We start from the raw sequence: 6,276 nt of genomic DNA on the forward strand, positions 1-6,276 counted from the left end.
TATGTTTTTCAAAAAAAAAATCATATCAATGCACAAAAAATCTGGCACAAAAAGTGCATATCAATCAAAGGCAACTCTAAATGCAAAAAAGTGGTAGAGAACCCTGTTCAAACTACCATGTAAAAATAAAAATAATCTCCCTTCTCCCTTTTAGCCACATCACAGTCTCTAGATGCACTGTATGAGAATATCCTCCTCTGCATTTAAAACTACATAATCACACCACTCCATCCCTGTAAGTAGGAGCTGGCCTGTCACTAGTAGCTGTGAGTCTGCTTCAATTTCAATGTGCCACTCTGCATTTTCAAGTAGCTACTGTCCACATAGCTCTTTGCATTGGGACATTTAATTTCCAGCAGTCCAAAGGGTGGGCTCTCAGTTGGGTCAAACACCAGACCGTCAGGAGATGACCCTAACCAGGGGGCGTCTGGGTGGATGATGAACCCACAAGGCCAGTAATTTGTGTTTTTTACTCTGCAGTACTCCTGGATGGCAACCGGTTCCAGTGCCAGTCCCCTTTTCATTGTAGTTGTTTGAGCCACTCCCTTTTTAATTCTTTGTGCCAAGTTTTCAGCAGAACTCTGACCTCTGACATGGCATATTTCCCTGAATCGGGAATAAGCTATTCTTGGCCTCCTGACACGATGCCACTCCACAGTGGTGCGCTACTCCCTGGTGGCAACCTCTATTTTCCTTGCCATGTCTACTGTAATGACAAGTGACTGTAGATGGAGGTGTTGTTGGTGACTGCAGACAAACTGACAGCTGGTAGGCTCCAGCCTATAGCCATCTACAGGTAGAGGTGGTGGTGGAGGGGCATCTGGGTGGCGTACTACAACCCGGCTCACTGGTAATGGATGCTGGTAGGATATGGGACTACCTTTCTTGACTTTTCCCAAAGCGGAGTCAACCAGTGAGACATCCACATGTATCGCCATGGTGGTGAATAAGATTACAATCAAATCTCTTTGATATGTATTAACATAGGTTTAAAAAAAGAAAGAAAAAAAGATCAGTAGCCTACTTGAGTGTCTTTTTCAAATAGAAACCTGCAAGAAAAATGATTCTTCTTGGAAAAACAGGAGATGGCAAAAGCAGCAGTGGAAATACAATGGAAATTGAATGTGGAAAATCTATGTGGATGTGGATATATTTCTTATGTGATCTGTATGTGATAGTTATATGTTAATAGACAGTGTATACAGTAGGATGATGATACTTCACGAAGAAGGCAACATTGTATATTAGAGTATACCTAGAAACACAATAAACCTCCACTCGATGCAGAGTTGTGAAATTATTTAAAAATCATCCTTAATTTAATGGTTATATTGATAAAGTTACCTAATATCATTACATATACTGTATATTAATTGTGGGTTAGTTATATTACTGATAATTCAATAGGCTATAAGATGGGGATCTAGTAGGAATGACCTTTTTCAAAGTTGAGGATGAACTGAATAAATAACATAAAAAAGGTTCATTAGGCAAGTGCAACCCTAATACTAAGCTTCTAGTAACAGTGTAACAGTTACAGTGAGTAAGCTTCTCTCGCTGCACTCTCAAACACACACACACACACACACACACACACACACACATCAGGTATAGCAAGGCGCAGCTTGAATTGTTTAACCAATCACAATTACCTGTTCATGACTGCTCAACAAAAGCTAGGCAGATTTACTAATTTCAGGTTATATGCTGCATTATGACTGGAGGAATGATATAATATACAATAATATAATATCACACAATAATAATATAATAATATAAGCTATTGACAGTGGTTTGAGGTGGTAATGTTGCTCACTGCTCTTTGTGTTAAGTGACATGTTTGAATTCATTGAACTCACATGGCTGAATTCATCATTTCTGGTGTCTTAAATCATCCTTAAAGATATTGCTTAATTTTAGCTAACCCTTGCTTGTAACATAATTTTTTTTTTTTATGTTCAGCATTAATTTTTCATCATTTTCATCCCCAATTTTTCCAAAAATCTTTTTCCTAGTATCATCCTACTCTATTTACATTATCTATTAACACATAACTATCATATACAGATCACATGAGACATATATCAACCAGTAAAAAAAAAAAACTAAGATATTTTGTATGTGTTATGTAAAAGCATTATAAATATGACCACATTTGACAGAAATTGTTTCACATGATCTTACAGTCTTAAATTAAAATGTAATTTTTAAATAAAAAATTAATGTAAAAAAAATTTGCATCACAATAAGTGTATTGTGATTGTCACTAACATTTTAGTAACTAAACTGAATTTTATTAGGTTTAGTGACAACATGTTACAATTTCTGGTAAAATATAGCTCTTTTTTTCTAGCCGACATGCCTATATTATGATCATTAAATTGTCATGATGGAAACACGGAAGCAGTTTGCAAGCTCAAGCTCAAACTCTCTCTCTTTATTGAGTAACAGAAATGATGATAGACACAGTCCAGAGAGAAACAGGTTAGTGGCGCAGGGACTTCGATGGTCAGATGAGTGCCGTGATGGGAAGTGATGATGTGACGTGAAGAATCCAGAGTGAACATCCACAGGAACACGAACAGGAAACGAAGAAGGCACAAGACTGGAATGTAGACGAGATCAACACAACCAGAACTCACAAACAACGATCTGACAAAGGAGATGAGAAATGAGTGAGTATATATAGGTGATGAGATGAGCTGCAGCTGGTGACGGGAGTGATGAGCTTGATCGCTGATGAGCGTTAATCAGCCGGCACGCCCACACAATCAGCACACACACACACACAACAACAGAAACACGAGACAAGAAAGAGGCATAGGATTTATGAACCGTGACAGTACCCCCCCCCCTAGGAACGCCTCCTGGCGTTCCCAGACTCCCTTACCTGCCGATTGTAATCATCGATAAGGGAGTGATCCAGGATGTCTCTAGCTGGTACCCAACTTCTCTCCTGATAAAATAAAATCTAGAGCGATATGGGACCAGGGTCTCGAAGGCACCGGCAGCGGTTGGAGTAACCCATCTGGGGGTCGATTGGAAGTCTTACCTGTGGCACAAACTGAGCAAGCCAAGACAAAATTGTGAACGTCACGAGCCATGAGAGGCCACCAGAATCGTTGCTTGACCAAAAATTTAGTGCGATTAACTCCTGGATGGCAAGCCACATTGGAACAATGTCCTCACTGAATAACGCTGGACCGTAAACTCTCAGGCACAAATAAACGATTTGGTGGACAACGGGCCGGAGGCGTTACCCCTTCTAAGGCCTTCTTGACCTTCGATTCGATCTCCCATGTGAGTGTAGAGATGAATAGAGTCTCTGGTAAAATGCACTCGGGAGTAGACGGGCGTTCGGAACGGTCAAAAATACGCGATAAAGAGTCGGGTTTGATGTTTTTGGAACCCGGGCGGTACGAGAGAGTGAAATCAAAACGACCGAAAAAAAGAGCCCACCGAGCCTGCCTGGAGTTTAGTCTTTTAGCCGTCCGAATATATTCCAAGTTCTTGTGATCGGTCCAGACGATAAAAGGTACCCCCGACCCTTCTAACCAGTGGCGCCATTCCTCCAATGCTAACTTGACTGCCAACAACTCTCTGTTGCCAATGTCATAATTCCGCTCAGCAGGGGATAAACGATGAGATAAAAACGCGCAAGGATGCATCTTATCGTCTGAAGGAGAACGCTGGGATAACACTGCACCTACCCCCACCTCTGACGCGTCGACCACCACCACGAACTGACGTGATGGATCAGGGGTTATCAGGATGGGGGCTGAAACGAAGCAACCCTTCAGTTTGGCAAACGCAGCCTCGGCTGCGTCTGACCACCTGAACGTCATTCTGGGGGAGGTTAAGGCGGTCAGAGGTGCGGCTAGTTGGCTGAAATTGCGAATGAAACGCCGGTAGAAATTGGCGAACCCCAGAAACCTCTGTAGGGCCTTACGGGAATCTGGACTTGGCCAATCTACCACAGCCTTGATCTTCTCAGGATCCATACGCATTCCCTCAACCGACACGATGTAACCTAAAAAAGGAACAGACTGTGCATGAAAATCGCATTTCTCCGCCTTGACAAAAAGCCCATTCTCTAGCAACCTCTGGAGCACTTGTCGGACGTGCTGCACATGTTCCTGGAGAGACGAAGAAAAAATCAATATGTCGTCCAGGTAGACATATATGAACTGATCGACCATGTCTCGCAACACGTCATTGACAAGTGCTTGGAAGACCGCTGGGGAGTTGGACAGCCCGAAGGGCATGACCAAGTATTCAAAGTGCCCCCTGGGGGTGTTAAAGGCGGTCTTCCATTCATCCCCCTCCCTGATGCGGACCAAATGATAAGCATTACGTAAATCCAATTTTGTGAAGATAGAGGCTCCCTGCAACCTCTCGAAGGCTGAAGACATCAATGGCAAAGGATAAGTATTCTTTACCGTGATGCTGTTCAGCCCCCGGTAGTCAATACAAGGTCGCAGGGACCCGTCCTTCTTCCCCACAAAAAAAGAACCCCGCCCCCGCTGGAGAAGAGGAAGGACGGATGAACCCTGTTGCTAGAGAATCAGAAATATATTTCTCCATAGCCTCCCTCTCTGGAGCAGAGAGTGAATATAACTTGCCCTTAGGCGGAGACGTACCTGGCAGTAACTCTATGGCACAGTCATAGGGACGATGCGGGGGAAGAGAAGCAGCCCGAGACTTACTGAACACCTCCTTCAGGTCCAGGTACTCTGCGGGCACGTTAGATAAATCCACTGCCTCCTCCAGAAACACAGGGACAGAAACAGACGGACAGGCAGACACTAGACAAGACTTATGACAAAAACTGCTCCACGCCGACACATACTTCAATTGCCAGTCCACTCTAGGGTTGTGACGGATGAGCCAGGGGTGACCAAGGACGATGGGTGCGAGGGGAGTGTCCAGAATGTAAAAGGAGATAGTTTCTGTGTGATTTCCTGATGTGATGAGGGTGATGTCTTCTGTGATGAATGAGATGGTGGGAAGTTCCTGGCCGTTGAGAGCGTGTACTGAGATCTTGTGTGTGAGAGGTCTGAGGGGAACTTGGAGTTTACGTGCAAATGAGTGATCCATGAAATTACCTTCTGCCCCAGAATCCAGAAGTGCTTGACAGTCGTGAAGGTGAGTTGACCATCTCAGTCTTACCGGAAGGAGAGTAGATGTGGATGAGGATTTCTCGGCGGAGATCCCACCCGATAGTAGCCTCATACTTACTATCGGGCTGGGCCTTTTAACGGACAGTTATAGGCAAAGTGACCCGCTCCTCCACAGTACATGCAGAGGCCCTGGGACCTCCGCCTTTCCTTCTCCTCCCGGGAAAGCCGAGCTCGCCCCACCTGCATGGGCTCGTGATCGTAGACAGGGCTGACCGCGTCCCCGCCTCCAAACCGTTGGCCCTCGAACCCTCTTGTGGGACGACTGGGCAGAGTGTGACGATCCATTCGTGATAACCGTGCGTCCACTCTTAATGCCAAAGCGATCAGGTCGTTGAGCGAAGTGGGAAGGTCCATGGCATAGATCTCCTTCTGGACGCGGTCAGCCAGCCCATGCAGGAACATGTCCCACTGCGCCTCCTCGTTCCATTGACTCTCCGCCGCTAGGGTCCGAAACTCGATTGAAAAGTCAGAAACGGACCTCTCTCCCTGTCGCAAATCGGCCAGCATCCTTGCTGCCTCTCGTCCAGCGACGGCCCGATCGAACACCCTTCTCATTTCGGCGGAGAGATCCTGGAACGAGGCACAGCATGGATCTTGATTCTCCCACACCGCTGTTCCCCAGAGTGCCGCTCTCCCAGTCAGTAGCGTCAACACAAAGGCGACCTTGGCTCGCTCGTTATTGAATGTTCTGGGTTGAAGAGAAAAGTGCATGGAGCATCGTGTTAAGAAAGCTCTACAGAAGTTGGGTTCACCTGCATATGACTCGGGAACTGGTATGCGGGGCTCCGACTGGGAGGGGTTCTCTGGTGGTGGTGGGGGAACCGGCGGTGTGGGGGGCGCAGTGGGAACTCGCAGATGTTGAAGCTGTTGGGTGAGCTCAGACACCTGTGCCACTAGAGCCTGAACAGCGCGAGCTGTATCATTGAGGTTCTTCTCCTGGGAGTCCATTCGAAGTATGCTGCTGTTCACGAATTCTTCCAGCGATCTGGTGGAGCTACTCGCTGCTTCCATTGCTTGGTCAGATCGTTCTGTCATGATGGAAACACAGAAGCAGTTTGCAAGTAAAACTCTCTCTCTTTATTGAGTAACAGAAATG

The sequence above is a fragment of the Abramis brama genome (assembly GCF_963993115.1).
Source record: "Abramis brama genome assembly, chromosome: 3".
Classification (NCBI taxonomy): domain Eukaryota; kingdom Metazoa; phylum Chordata; class Actinopteri; order Cypriniformes; family Leuciscidae; genus Abramis; species Abramis brama.